Raw genomic sequence first — 16,987 nt, forward strand, 5'->3', positions numbered from 1 at the left:
CCGGTAGAACATGTGAGCCACTTTAATTAAAGGATGGCAGTGCATTCTCAGAACGAAACCTTGATGTGCAAAGTCTTTCTTTCTAGCCTGGGACCTGTTGCTATGAGATGGTTTAATGGACTAAAGTCGGGGTCTGTCGATTCGTTCATGGAACTTACCAGGGCATTTGCGTCTCGATTCATTACATGCAGCAAAGTTCCTCGACCGTTGGACTCGCTATTATCTATGGCCATGAGGGAGGGTGAGACATTGAAAGCATACTCCGACAAGTATTGGGAAATGTTCAATGAGATCGATGGAGATTTTGACGAGGTGGCGATTAATACTTTCGAAGTGGGCCTTCCCACTATCATGATTTAAGGAAATCCCTGACCAAAAAGCCCATACGGAGTGTACGTCGCCTCATGGACCGCATCGATGAGTACAAAAGGGTTGAGGAAGATCAACAACAAGGTAAAGGTAAAGCGAAGGTTATCCCACAGGAGAGAAGGGATTTCAGGTCGGACAGGTACCATAACAATAAACCGAGGAGACATTACTCTGGGCAATCTGGCTCAACCACTCCTCAAGCAGTTAACACTGTATTCCGAGAACCAGTGCACCAACTGCTGGAGAAATTCCGTAAGGAGCCCTACTTCAAGTGGCCCAGTAAGATGGCCGGGGACCCTACGAAGCGGAATCAGAACCTTTATTGTCAATATCATCAGGATGTGGGTCATACCACCGAGAATTGTCGGACCCTCTAGAACCATTTGGAGCAACTTGTTAGCGAGGGAAAATTGAAGCAGAACCTGTATCAACCAAACGAGCAAGGCAGTCAGTTAGGTTCAAATAATCAGAAGAATAACTCATCTCGACCGCCCTTGGGAACGATTAACGTCATCTTCGCTGCACCTAGCAGGACCAGTTCCTATCCTACTAGGGTGATGGCAGTGTCACACTCCCAAGCCGAAGAGTCTGGCTCGAAGCCGAAGAGGATCAGAGGGAGTGTGCCTATCTTAGGATTTTCTGATGAGGATAAGGTTGGAACTATTCAACCCCATGATGACGCCTTGGTGGTCACGTTGAGGATAGGGAATTACGACGTCAAAAGGGTGATGATCGATCAAGGCAGCGGTGCAGATATTATGTACCCTGATTTATTCAAGGGGCTTAAGTTAAAACTGGAGGATCTCACTCCCTATGACTCACCATTAATAAGTTTTGAAGGGAAGGCTGTTATACCAAAGGGGCAGATTCGATTTCCCGTACAGTCTGGCTCGAAAACGGTCGATGTGGATTTCATTGTGGTTGACGCATATTCTCCATACACGGCCATCCTTGCCAGGCCTTGGCCACATGCTTTGGGTGCCATCTCCTCAACTTTGCATGTTAAAGTAAAATTCCCTTCGGGGGGATTCATCAAAGAAATTCTGGGCAGCCAATCAGTGGCAAGGCAATGCATATCGGTTGCAGTACTGCATCAAGCCAAATCAGAGTCCTCAGCATCGGCTGCGAAAGACTTATAGCAATTAACGACTTTGGATGCGCCTCGTGCGGTGACAGCAGAGGATGCCATGTGTGAAGATATGGAGAGATTCCTTATAACCGATGATCCCGAAAGGTTCTTCCAAGTTGGGACACGGTTACCACACCAAGAGAAGATGGAATTGGTGAAGTTTTTGAAAGACAACATCGATGTTTTTGCCTGGGATCCCTATGAGGCTCTGGGGTTGACCCAAGCTTCATTTGCCATCATTTGAATGTCAACCCTGTCGTTGTTCCCAGAAGGCAACCACCTCGGCGCTCTTCGAAAGAGCATTCTGAGGCTGTTAAGGAGGAGGTACTCAAGCTCAAAATGGCTGGGGCTATTAAAGAGGTTTTCTACCCAGAATGGTTGGCGCACATAGTTGTAGTGAAAAAGAAGAACGGAAAGTGGAGGGTATGTGTGGACTTCACAGACCTAAATAAAGCCTACCCAAAGGACTCGTTCCCAATGCCACGCATCGATCAGCTTGTGGATGCTACGGTCGGGCATCCTCGGATGAGCTTCTTAGATGCTTTCCAGGGCTATCACCAAATACCATTGGCGTTGGGTGATCAGGAGAAGACTGATTTCATTACTCCAACAGGGAACTATCATTATAAAGTAATGCCGTTCGGGTTGAAAAATGCCGGGGCTACTTACCAAAGGATGATGACCAGAATGTTTGAATCATAACTTGGAAAGACCATTGAGGTATATGTGGATGATATGGTAGTGAAGAGTAAGACAGTACCTATGCATGTGAAAGACCTGGACGATACCTTTCAAATACTTAGGAAGTACAAGTTGTGCCTTAACACCTCAAAGTGTTCTTTTAGGGTGGGTTCCGGAAAGTTTTTGGGCTACATGGTGACTCATAGAGGAATAGAGGTAAATCCGGCAGAAGTTAGGGCCATTCAGGGCTTACAGCCACCACAAAATCCAAAAGAAGTTCAGAAATTGACCGGGATGACTACTGCTTTCAGCAGATTTATCTCTCAGTCAGCTGACAGGTGTAGACATTTTTTCCAACTGTTAAATAAATGGAAAGGATTCCAATGGTCCGAGAAGTGTGCTTTAGCTTTTCAACAACTTAAGGAATATCTTTCCCGGCCGCCCATTATGTCTCGGCCGAAGGTCGATGAAATCCTATTTGCATACCTAGCTGTAGCCATTCATGCAGTCAGCCTGGTTCTTATAAGGGACAACGGCGGGGTACAAAGACCGTTTTATTATGTCAGCAAATCCTTGAATGAAGCTGAGGTGCGTTATTTGCCTTTAGAGAAGGCAATTCTGGCTATAGTCCATGCCACGCGGAAGCTTCCTCACTATTTCCAGTCCCACACCATTGTGGTTTTGACCCAACTGCCTCTCAAGTCAGTGTTACGGAGTGCTGACTACTCGGGAAGGGTAGCTAAGTGGGGAACTATTTTGGGAGCTTTTGACATCAAATACATGCCACGCACCTTGGTGAAGGGCTAGGTTCTCGCGGATTTGGTGGCAGAATTCACCGAACCATCGTTAGAAGAAACTCCGAAGGAATCACACATGGATGAAAAATCAGTTGGCATGATCACGGGCAAAGGACCTCCGATTTGGAGAGTGTATGTTGATGGGGGCAGCCAACCAGAGGGGGTCTAGCATTGGACTTGTTTTGATATCCCTTGAGGGAATTGTCTTTGAGAAATCATTGAGATTAGCGTTCTCGGCCACTAATAACGAGGCCGAGTACGAAGCGGTCTTGGTTGGTATGAATATGGTATGTAGAATGGGGGAAAAGGCAATTCATATGTTCTCGGATTCTCAATTAATCGTGGGCCAAGTGACGGGGACCATGGAGGCTAGGGATCCAAGAATGCAAGAGTACCTGACCCAGGTCAAGTGTTTACAATCCGAGTTCGATTCTTTCATCCTTTCGCACGTTTCTAGAAGTGGAAACACACATGCGAACTCGTTGGCTACTTTGGCGACATCCTCGGCTCAATGTTTGCCTAGGATTATCCTCGTCGAAGACTTGCTAGAACCAGTTCTAACTACTGCAAGTGCCGTTCGTATCCATCTGATAAGGCCTGGACCTAGCTGGATTGACCCTGTGGTCTCTTTTCTAAAAAGAGATATTCTTCCCGAGGACAAGTCTGAAGCAGATAAGATTCGTCGAAAGGTGCCTCGTTTCTGGTTATCCGAGGATTAGAAATTGTATAAACGCTCATTTTTCGGATCATACCTGCTATGTGTACATCCTGAAGCAATGGTGGCACTTTTGGAAGAATTACATGAGGGAATTTGTGGAAGCCATACTGGGGGAAGATCCTTAACCCATAGGGCTCTGACTCAGGGATATTGGTGGCCTAATATGTAGAGGGAAGCTCAAGACTACTCAAGAAAGTGTGACCAATGCCAAAGGTTCGCTCCCAATATTCATCAGCCTGGGAGAGTTCTTAATCCTTTGTCCATTCTTTGGCCATTCGCTCAATGGGGACTGGATATAGTTGGCCCTTTTCTGAGGGCTGTGGGAAACAAAAGGTGGCTGCTCGTGGGAACTGATTACTTCACCAAGTGGGTCGAAGCTGAGCCGTTATCAAATATTAGGGATATTGACTCCAAGAAGTTTATTTGGAAGAATATTATCGCTAGATTTGGGGTACCTCAAACACTTATTTCAGATAATGGTATCCAATTTGATAGTAAAGCTTTTAGGAAATATTGCAGTGACATGGGCATCATAAATAGATACTCCACCCCAGCTTATTCTTAGGGAAATGGGCAGGCCAAGGCCGTTAATAAAGTCATAGTCAGTGGACTTAAGAAGAGGCTAGATGATGCGAAGGGTAGATGAGTAGAGGAATTGCCACACGTTTTGTGGACATACCGGACTACACCACGGAGGTCCACTGGAGAAACACCCTTCTCCATGACTTATGGGGTCGAGGCGGTGATACCTTTAGAATTTGGTTTCCCCACGTTAAGGACGAGTTCTTTTAGCCCGGGAAATAATGATGGCCTCCTTGAAAAAAGCCTGGATCTGGTTGAGGAGCGGCGAGAGGCCGCCATGGTCCAAATGGCTTATTATCAGCAGAAGCTTAAACGAGGATATGATGCTCATGTGAAGCTAAGGCCACTAGCGCTTAGGGATTTGGTGTTGAGAAAAGTTATGGGTACTGCCAAAAACCCAGCATAGGGAAAGCTAGCACCAAACTGGGAAGGACCATATCGGATCATCTCTGTAGTAGGCATAGGGTCATATCGATTAGCTAATCTAGATGAAAAAATTGTACAACACCCTTGGAATGTAAACAACCTATGAATGTATTATTATTAATAAAAAGTATTTTTATCGTTCGTTGTTCAAATTATTAGTATGTACTTGGGTTTATCTCTCACTGTTTCTAAATATCAAACAGAAACTTGGTCATGCATAATCCTCGGACCACATGTTTTGTGAAAATTGATATCCTATTGTTTGTTAAACAGAACCTTAGTTATGTCGAGTCCTCAGACCTTCTACTTTGGGGAAATTAACATTTCAAGTTACTGTTTCTAAATATCAAACAGAAACTTGGTCATGCATGGTCCTCGGACCACATGTCTTGTGGAAATTGATATCCTATTGTTTGTTAAACAGAACCTTAGTTATGTCGGGTCCTCAGACCTTCTACTTTGGAGAAATTAACATTTCAAGTTACTATTTCTAAATATCAAACAGAAACTTGGTCATGCATGGTCTTCGGACCACATGTCTTGTGGAAATTGATATTCTATTGTTTGTTAAACAAAACCTTAGTTATGTCGGGTTCTCAGGCCTTCTACTTTGGGAAAATTAACATTTCAAGTTACTATTTCTAAGTATCAAACAGAAGCTTGGTCATGCATGGTCCTCGGACCACATGTCTTGTGAAAATTGATATCCTATTGTTTGTTAAATAGAACCTTAGTTATGTCGGGTCCTCAGACCTTCTACTTTGGGAAAATTAACATTTCAAGTTACTATTTCTAAATATCAAACAGAAACTTGGTCATGCATGGTCCTCGGACCACATGTCTTATGGAAATTGATATCCTATTGTTTGTTAAATAGAACCTTAGTTATGTCGGGTCTCCAGACCTTCTACTTTGGGGAAATTAACATTTCAAGTTACTATTTCTAAGTATCAAACAGAAACTTGGTCATGCATGGTCCTCAGACCACATGCCTTGTGGAAATTAATATCTTATTGTTTGTTAAACAGAATCTTAGTTATGTCGGGTCCTCAGATCTTCTACTTTGGGGAAATTAACATTTCAAGTTTATATTTTTAAGTATCAAACAAAAACTTGGTCATGCATGGTCCTCGGACCACATTTCTTGTGGAAATTGATATCCTATTATTTGTTAAACAGAACCTTAGTTATGTCGGGTCCTCGGACCTTCTACTTTGGAGAAATTAACATTTCAAGTTACTATTTCTAAGTATCAAATAGAAGCTTGGTCATGCATGGTCCTCGGACCACATGCCTTGTGGAAATTGATATCCTATTGTTTGTTAAACAGAACCTTAGTTATGTTGGGTCCTCAGACCTTCTACTTTGGAAAAATTAACATTTCAAGTTACTATTTCTAAGTATCAAACAGAAACTTGGACATGCATGGTCCTCGGACCACATGCCTTGTGGAAATTGATATCCTACTTTTTGTTAAAAGGAAGTTTAGTTATATCGGGTCCTCGGACCCTCTACTTGAATAGCTTCATGCCCCAAATTGAATTCTAAGTTAAGTTTTTGATTGTGTATTGCTGTGTCACATATGTTATGTTCTTAAGGCATGATTTACAAAGTATAGGCTAAGTATGTGTACTTTTATTTAAAGTTATGGCAAATTGAAATATTGGAAGTGGAGTTAGTTGTTTCATTCATTCATTCTTGTGCTGATGAGTATTTTTATACTAAAGATTGGAAGTCCAATGAAAATCAAACCAGACAGTTTCTCATTAATTTCTATTAATGTACATTCAAAGAAAAAAAATAAAAAAAACTTAAAAAAATTTGTTACATAACAAAAAGAGAAGTCTTAAATAGCCTAAGCCCTAAGCCTTAGAAGGGGGTCCTACTCGGAAGTGCTAGTAGCCTCTGTTCATTTCAGCTATATCTCAAATGAGGTCTAGGCTTGTTTTCCCTTATCTGTTGCCACTAGTGGAGGGACATTGGGCTTGGCACTTTGGTTTGTAGTCTTCTCGGCGCCATCACCCTGTTCTTTCTCTTTGTTGGAACCCTTAGGTTCTGTAGGAGTTGAAATGAGCTCCGGAATCATAGGAGGGAGCGTGGAAGATGTTGTCTTAGGGGCAAGTGCGACAGGAGGAAGTTCCTCTATCACCTGGATGTCTTGGGGGAGCCAGATGTTTTTGGGCTTCCTCAACTCGGAGGTTGAGGGAATCCCTGCCACATTCAAGGCTTCCTCCCGTACTTGTTGACAGTATTCTCGGCATAGCTCGGCGAACTCCTTGGTTAGTTAGTTTTCCGTCGCCTCCACCCCTTCCTTGTAAGCGACCTTCTTCGCGGCCTCCATGGAGTCCTTGAAGGTACGAGCCTCATCTCTCATCTTAGCAAGCTCCTTCTTTAGGTTGGAGTTTTCTTGTTGAGATTTGGATAGTTCTTCGTCCTTCTGACGAAGAAGCTTGCGTTGCCCCTCCACCTGGGTCCTCATTGTCTTCAGGTTGGCTTCGGCACCATCCTTTTCCCTTTTTAGCTCTGCCAACTGTGTGGTTAGCTTCTCATTTTACGCAAGAGCTTGGCCTAGGGACTTCTTGGTCTCCTACCTAAGCTCCAGTTCAAGTGCAGCTTTCTTCCGAGAATTTTCCACCCACTTCTCGGCAGCGAAGACTTCTTGAATGGCCTGTGGAGAAGTATCAAAATAAATGCATTATTAGTAGTACGAGTCTAAAGTACATAAGAATGTTTCTTTCGTTAAGATGTAATGAAAGTAATAAAGTGAGGATAAGACTTAGATACTCACCAAAGCCAAGTCCCTTTTTAGCGAAAGGAACAGATGTGGTTGGCTCATCTTTTCCAAGGCGTCCATGTCCTTAGGCAGAAGAAGGGGACGTTCCAAGGCATCGAACAGATGGTGAGCATGACTATGTTGGAACGCCCTAATACTACACTGGCAGGAGATCGGTGCCCTGTTCAGTTTCAGCTCGGGAGACCAGTTAGCCGGTGCACGGCATACCTCGGCAAGGTCCCTGTTCTCCCCGCTTTCCACTGAAGAGGCATGTCCCTTGCCTTTGCTAGGTTTTTGTTGTTGTTGTTGTTGTTGTTGTTATTGTTGTTGTTGTTTTAGCTTCTTCTGCCTCTCCGCATCTGCCTCCTCGGCCTCACTCTTCCTCTTCTTTTTAGGCTCCGGAATGGGAGGCTTAGGATCGGAGGGAGGAGGAGGTGGTGGCAAGGACGGAGGGACCTGCGACCCACCTGTTCCCTTTTGAGAGACTCTCGCGCCCCTCTTATTCATCAGCTTCCGTAGAGTGTCCATATCTTCTTCTTCTTCTTCGGAGCTAGAATCAAGCTGTGCAATCACCAGGCCTTGTATGCCCGAAGTTTCGGCGGGCGCGTGTTCTTCGTCCGAGAGGATGACAAGTGGATCTTCTCGAGGTCTCTCAACTTCCTCGAGTCGAAACTGGTCGATCTCCTCGTCTAACGATTATTGTGAGGACCCTGGCTCTTCTCGGACGGCAGTTGTCTGGGAATGTGCCGAAAGAGGAATCGCTGCAATCGGGCGAGAGTATAGGATGATGGAGGGATCGTCTGGGAGTTCACAGTTAGAAAGGAAGCTGGGTCATGCCACGTCTATTCTTCTGCGTCGTTTGTCTCCAGCAGTGATCGCATTGTCAATTTCTTGGAAGTCCACTAATATAGGATCGTATCCTAATATCAGGTGGGCAGCTCTCACTTGCAGGTCTTCACTGACAAAGACTTCAGAGCGAAGGACGCGATTTAAGTCTACAACATTGCAAAAGCTTAGACGCGGACGTACGTGCTGTTTATCTGTGAAAGGAAACGTCCGAGAAGACGAACATGGTCAGATTAGTAATAAATATCAAGGAAAAAACAATAATGCGCAATATAATTCAAAAAAAGTAAAAATAACGGGATTGAGTCATGGGTTAGGAAATCTAACTCCTATAGAGTCACACTTGGCTCTCCCCATTTGACTGGGCAGTGAGGACCGTCAAACCAATTTCCCAAGGCGATGAGATAGTCGTCTTTCATGCCTTTGTTGGACTTGGGAAGACAAGATATCAGCCTAACGACGCTAGACCTAGATTTAATGTAGTATCCTACACTTTTGAGTTTATGACACTCGTACATATAGGCAACATCGTGCCATGTGAGGTTCAAACCCATTTGCTCATTTAGAGCATCGACACAGCCTAAGACCCTAAATACGTTGGGTGTGCACTGATCTGGGCATAACCTATGGTTACGTAGGTATTCGCTGGTTACATTTTTCATGGGGAGGGTCATCCCACCTTCTATGAAGGCAATCATGGGAATGATAACCTCTCCCTCTTTCCTAGCGTCACCTATGGCTTCTACTGGGCAGTATTACAAGCCTACGTCATAAGGAATATGATATTTGGCCGTAAAACCCTCCATACCGGCGTCGGTATCAACTAGACACTTAAATCTACCCATTTGGTGGGGATGAAATGAAAGTTTGAAGTGAGGAAAAGGATCTAGATGGTGGCCGAGGATAGAAGCCGAGAAGGAATGAGTAAGGAAAAGTGAGAACTTACGGGAGTTGATTAGGCGAGTCTTCACAAGCTTCTTGAGAGAAAAGATATTAACTGGTACTTGGATTTGATTGATTTCTGAAAGAATGGATGGAGATATAGATTCCCAGGAGTTTTGACGTGCGGGAGGCGGCCTCGAAATTAAAACTCTCCCGCTCAAATTTTTAGAACAAGCCTAGGCCGTCGGATGCGTATCCCACCGTTGAACGTGGAGAACAGGATGTAACTTGAGGTTATAAATGCGCGCGTTCTAGGTTCGAAGCGTCAGAGACGTTTTCAAGGAACGAAAGGACCCCTACACGTGTGGCAAATTGCAAAGTGTGTGGAGGGTATGCTATTTGATTCAAAACTCTATTTCTCTCCTCGGATGGGAGGGAAAAATAAATTTTTGAGGGGTTATTGTGGGGGGTAAAAGCGCTTGAATAAATGTTTGGGCTTTGGGCCTGAGTGGTTGGTACCAGTCTGTTTTGATCAGGGTCTCTAGGCCCACAAGTCAGTCCGCACTATAAAGGTCCGAGGAGTTGTCCGAGGAGGAGTATCTCCTCGAACAGGCCCAGCAATGGCCCTAAGACTTGCTAAACGGGTTAGAGGCAGAATTCTGAAAGGATTGGTGGGTAAAAGTGTGATCGGTGCACCCTTTAGAAGCAAGAGCATGTGAGAAATATCTGAGAAAAAAGCTGCTACCATCACATTAAAGGCCCTGCATCTATCTCTCTGGCCGCATTAATGGAGAAATGACCTCTGAATAGTAGAATTTAGCCTTCCTGCCACTATTTGAAGACTTCAAGAAGGTGGTAGACGAGACAAGTATCTAAAAGGAAGATTTGTGTGACACGTGTACGAAACAGGGAAGAAGAAGAAGAAGTATATAAGAAGACGAGAGAGGAAAGAAAGGGGGGCCGGTTTCTTAGCTAAAAAAGAACTAAGAATTGTAAATTTTGGCGTAGAAAGAGAAGTACAATACAAATCGTCCTCGGCTTGTGTCCGAGGAGGTCTCTTTGTCATATTTGTTTATCACTTACATAGATTGTGGCACTCTATCCTGTTAATCAACTTCCAACATCCCAAACCTAGGTTTCAAACCCATACTTTACAAATTTCATTGTATAAGGCTCATTGGGCCTAAACCCATCACTTGTTTTTTGGGTCCGGGTACAATTGTGCACTTCCACCTATACTATCCTTAGATTTGTAAATCCAATATCAAGTTTTTAAAAAAAATCTTCCTCCAAATAAATAATGACAAACAAAATGTAAATTATAAATTATAATAAATTCATTAAAACTATAGTCTAACATTTCAAAATGACAAGTACAATACAAAAATAGCTATTTAAATTCTTATTCTTTATGAAAAATCTTGTTAATAAAAATGAAGAATTTATTTTAATTCAGCATCTAACCAATCCCAAATAAGGGATATAAAAAGGGGAAAATTTAATTTAACCATAATTTTAAAAAGAGCTTAATCCATAACAAAACAATTTGACAGCGTTTAGGTATATAAGATATTGATGATTTATTTTATATTTTGTCTCCATAGCTTAAATGATAAGAAAAAAAGTTTAAAATTGTCAATTTAAAAAAAAAAAAAATCCTTTAAGCTTGGGAATCTAGATATCAACTTGTTTTAAAGAGAATACATATTCCTACAAAAAAGGGTATTGAAGGGGAATCCCCTGGTGTGATTTGAAACCAAATATGAGAATCTTTAAACATCCTTAAAATCCTAAAACATTATTTCGTACCAAACGCCATAATTTTCAATGAAGGCAAATTCTTTTCTTTTTTTATTGCCTACTTTGGGGCTCCAAATGGAACCCAAAGTGATAAAAAAAAAAAAAATCGTACTAAATAGAGAGCCCAATGGCCCTAGCCCAAATTGATTAAAAAAAAAAAACCCTATGTGTCACCCTAACCTAATTTACAGAAGACAGAAGAGAAGAAAAGAGACTAGAGAATAGAGAGTCAGCGACGAATATGAGTTTGATATATATATATATATATATATATATATATATATATATATATTTGCTAGGTGACAAGGATAAATGAGTTTATGATATTAGTGATGAATCTAAGTTTGGTGATGCCAATAAAAATCAAGTGAATGAACCTCCAAATATTAGGAGATTTTGATAATTATGCAATGGAGAATGTGGGCCATGTGGTTGCAAACAATGATGAGAATGTTGTTTATGATAATCAACCCAACTTTGAGGGACCCATTCAAGATAACCAAAACTTTGGCCTTGATGATTGAGTGTGTTTGTGGTGTTATTTGAAACATTGTTATTTGCTTTGTATTGTTTATGCGAAAAATTATGTATTGTTATTTGCTTTGTGTTGTTTATGCAAGACATTATGTATGTTTGTGGTGTTAAAACTTAGAAGTTGGTATTAGTAAGTTGTAACTTTGAATTTTGAACTTTGTTTATGTATTTGTAATTTGGTACATTGCCTTTTATTAGTAATTTCACTGATTTGTGTCAAAATTACTTTTGTTTAATGTTTCTTTCACATTATCAATTATCAATAATAAGTATTTTTTCATATTTTTCTTTAGTCAGAAATTAAGATTTTACGATCCTCATGCCAATCCTATAATCTAATCTCCGGACTCTCTCACCGATCCTGTGTAAGATCTTGATCCTAATAACTTTCTATGTAACTAAGATGAATCTATATAATTTTTCCTAGATTATATCTAGGAATAAGTTTATGAAATTTTCCTATTTAATATATATAAAACACAAAATAAATGTACCTAAATCTTTATCATACAGTTTTATATAATATAGTGCTAAAATCACGAATCTATAATCCCGAGATCTAATCTATCAAGATTAAGCTCGATATGTCGAGATCTAGCCTTTTCAATTGGTCAAGCAGTATTGAGAGGAGTCAAAAACTTGTATCTGGCATAGTGAACTTCAGCACCTAGGTAGCAGTCTTGACAACTTTTATAGACCTTGAAAGTGCTATAACAAGGCACCTTTGATCACGGTTTACCAACCTTACACAGACTCATATCAAATGTGAGTAAAGAAACAGAAAAAAGAAAACGAGAAAATGGTTTTAAACTTTGTTTTCATACCAACCGAAATCTTAGTACTAGTTAAAATTTAGTGAAATTGACCAAAACAAGTGTAACGAACCAAAACTGACAAAATATACCAAAATGAGTCTAATGCTAGGCAGATGTGGAATGGGGATGAAATTAATAGCTCTTGACTTGGTGATCACGTAATTGGTTAAAATATCAAGAATTAGAAAAGTTTCAAAATTTGTATCTCAAAAAAGAAAGAAAAGTTCCAATTCTGTTCAAACATTAGGGGACCGACCATTTCACTTGCATATATAGAGAGAGTTTGGACAGCGGTTTTGAGCTTGCATTGCGCATGTGTGTCTCTGTCAATGGGTCCCGTGCATTGTTCACAGGACCCACAAACCTCTTTTTTCAGCAAAATTTTATTAAAACTAGGTCTTATGGCTCTATTTACACATTTAAAAATTATTTTGCTACAGTGTTTTCAGTTTTCAGTAATAAGCGGTATCTAAACAGACCTATAATATGCCAAAGCCCAATTCTTTTATCACTTAGTACCCGTTTGGGTACTGATGATTTTAGAAGCGTCTACATTTTGGCTTTTTTTTTTAGAAGCATGTTTAAGCTTTCTAGTGGGTCCCGTGCACTTTGGACTCACAAACCTCTTTTTTCAGCAAAACTTTCATTAAAAATAAGTCTCACGGCACTATTCACACATTTAAAAATTATTTTGTTACAATGTTTTCAATTTACAGTTTTCAATTTTTAGCAAAATAAGCGGTATCCAAACACACCCTTATTATCTATTTGTCAAGGTTTTCTCTTTGAATTTTTATAGGTTATTTTCTTGTATGACTTTTTAAAATTTTATGCTTTTTTAAGTATAATTATAGTTTAACTAAATTCTAGTATATAAGCAAATCCAAAAAAATCAACTAAGTATTCGTCCAAAGGCAACTTAGGGGGTGTTTGGTTTGTATTTTCAAACAACAATTTTCAGTTTTTAAATAACACTACACGTATTTTCACACTTTTTTTTACTCACACGTATTTTCGCAAATGTTTTCAAATAACAATTTTCAATTTTTAAATACATATACCAAACGGACCCTTAAATTTTGAGCCCAATCATTTTTATTTATTTATTATTATTATTATTTTTTGTGAAAGCGAGCGCGATCTAATTAGTACTTGAATGTTGTAGTTTCCCTTCCCTTGCTTCAGGAATCAAACATTAAGCAGCTTAAATTGTCCTCAAAATAAGGGACAACATAAAGTTGAGAGTTGAGACACTTGTACGGATGGCGTCAATGGTAACTGGTAGCTTTTCCTAAGGCTAATAAGAGCCTATCTTCTGCCAGTTGATTAATAGATTACTGCAAGGCAGCCAAAGATTCCATTATGTTTACGGTTAGTAAACAAACCAGTACACATTTACATCAATTTAAGTGCTGTAAATAATGGTGCTTTTAAAGGTCATTGAGAACGGTTTTATTTAATTCAAATCGAAATTTTTTTTTTAAATATTGTAAATAAAGTTAAAAGGTAATTAAAATAATATAGTAATACTTGTGAATAGTATTAAAAAATACAATTAGACTATAAATAGTAATAAAAATAAGTTAAATAGTGAAAACAAAAATAAATTTTTTAAGCCAATATCAAACGTAACCTTAATTTATTGTGTTTTTATTTTTTATTTTTAAATTGTTTAATTCTTTTAAAGCAAAGTTTTTTATTTATTTATTTTTGTGTGGCACATATTAACTAAAATTAGAAAAAGATTTGCGACATGTCTCTATGCCACTTTGCTTTTCTTTCTTAATCAAAGACAAAAAAGAAAAGGGCAACAATATGCGGGTAGGCTTTGCCCCTTTGTCCGCTACCCGGATCTTGTTTTGATATCTTGCTGTAAATTTGATGTTTAAACCCTTTGGTTAAAGGACTAATATGACCATGTCCGTACTAAATAGAATATTATGAATGATTACGCAATTAGCTAGCTTGTAATCAAAGAAATTCCATTGTGATTTTCTTTAGGAAAAATATTAGCCATACGACTTTGATTTCACATGCTTTTAATTAAAAAAGATGTTGTGTTCATAATATATTTACAATATTTTCACAACAAATTATAGGTAGTTAATTGTTATTAGTTTAAATTTGAATCTAACACTAAAATTACTTTTTTACCCCAATAATAACAATCGGTAACAACTCGCCACTTAAGATTTGGACCTCAATTTTTGGTTAAAAGTTATGGACGCCACTTAAAATTTGTTGTAAAAATATTATGGAAATGTTGTGGACATATCATTTTTCTTTAATGTGATATAAATTGATTATATGATAGATAAACATGTTAGTATAACACATACATACATATAATTATTTTCCTTATTTTAGCTAGTAATACTTTCGGTTTGTTTAACCTCTAGACATTTTTGCTGAAAATATCTAGTGTATCATTTGAGTAATAAAACTCTTAACTACACACTTAAGACTTATCAAATAAATAGTTGCATGTATTATGAATGTTGGGTAGACTGTTATATATTTAGCACCAAAAGAAAGTAGTGGGGATAAATAATCATGAATCTAGAATTGCCTTTTCCCTTTTATATTTCGTTTATAATTTCACTCATGGTAAAAGAGTGTCTTACACTTTAGGGACAAAAATTTAGGGCATGTTTGGTAGACTATAATAAACACTGTAATGTAATAGTTATTCCTATGGTTTAGTTATTCTTTAGTTTGGTTATATTTTTATTACAATGAATAATCATTCCTTATAAATAGCTATTCTTCAAAATGAGGAATAATTATTCCTCTTTAAAATGTTGTATTAGTTATTCCTTAATAAATGCAATAACTTCAAAACTTAATATGTTTCCAAATAAACAAACTTTCCATATACATTTAACATTTATAAAAATAAAAAATCGTAAAAAATAACACATTTCTCTCTGAAATTTAAAAATAAAATTTTTTAAGGAGATATAATTGTATGAGTAAGAAATTTCCTGAAATAAATGTTAAGTTTCATTCTAATGTTATAACTCACAACCAAACTAATGAATATGTTTAATTATTACATTACAACACATTTTATTCCTAGTAATAAATATTACAATTCCTATCGTAATCCTTATTCAGTGTACCAAATGTATCCTTAGGTTTACTTCCCTGTGTCAAGTTAATTTGTTAAATTTTAATTGAAAAAAAAAATCCTAAAGTCAATCATAAGTTAGATAATCACAAGCTTTAATTTTATTTGTCTAGTTGAATAAACGACTTAGAAAAAAACAAACATAAAAACTTATTTTAATAGGCTATAACATTTGATCTAATCTCTAATGTTTTTCACAATTTATTAATTATATATTAAAAAATTCATAACATCTAATAGTGTCTGATTAAAATATTTTTTTCCCTATAATTTCGAATAATATTTCATAATTAATTAGTGGATGGTTTTTGTAAGTGCACAATTTGTACCCAGATCCAAAACGAATGATGGGCTCAGGCCCAAAGAGCCTTATACAATGAAATTTGTAGAGTATGAGTTTGAAACTTAGGTTAGGGATATTGGAAAGTTGATAAACAGGCTAGAATGCCGCAATCTATGCAAGTAATAGATGAATGTGACAAAAAACCCTCCTTGGACGTAAGTCGATAACAATTTGTATAGCCTTTCTTTCTCTAAGCAAAATATTACAATTTTTAGTTTTCAAAAAAGAGCCCCCTCCTTCTTTCCTCTCTCGTCTTCTTATATCTTTCTTCTTCTTCCCTGTCTCATCCACGTGTAACACAGATCTTCCTCTTAAATACTTGTCTCATCTACCACCTTCTTAAAGTCTTCAAATAATAGCTGGAAGGCTGAATACTATTGTTCAGAGGTCATTTCTCCATTAATGCGGTCAGGGAGGTAGATGCAAGGCCTTTAATGCGATGGTAGCAGCTTTTTCCTCAGATATTTCTCCCACGTTCTTGCTTCTAACGGGTGCTTAGATCACACCTTTACCCAACAGATCTTTCAGAATTCTGTCTCTCAGCCCTTTAGCAAGTCACATGGCCTTTACTGGGCCTGTCCAAGGAGATACTCCACCTCAGACAACTCCTTGGACCATTATAGTGCGGACTGACCTATGGGCCTAGAAGACTCTGATTGAACAGACTTATACCAACTAACCAGGCCCAAGGTCCAAACGTGCCTTTAAGCATTTTTACCCTCCACAGTTTCAATTAATTTTTTTTTAATTCAACTAAGAAAGTTAAAATCCCATCTCCTGTAAACTCTTGTAATTACCTCAATTACTTTTTAAGAATGAATCATTCTAAAGGCAGAACAAAAATTCATAACAATTTAACATCTTAAAATTAGCCTATTACCTCTTTTTTATTTATTCCTTACTAAAAATGCTTACACTTTAGAATTGAAAAATATATATATATATATATATATTTTTTTCCCAGTGAACTTATTAAATTCAGTTATAAAAATAAAAATTAAAAAGAAAAGTACAGACTAACTATGTATATGTGTATTTATGGAGAACAAATTATGTTATGAAAATCTTCTTTTTTTCAAAAAAAAAAAAACAAAAACAAAAAAAGTTTTAGTAAGTAAAACTCAAATCTATGTAGTTTCAATAGAGTTTAACTACAAGTGTA

This window comes from Castanea sativa, chromosome 2, assembly GCF_040712315.1.
Source record: "Castanea sativa cultivar Marrone di Chiusa Pesio chromosome 2, ASM4071231v1".
Lineage (NCBI taxonomy): Eukaryota > Viridiplantae > Streptophyta > Magnoliopsida > Fagales > Fagaceae > Castanea > Castanea sativa.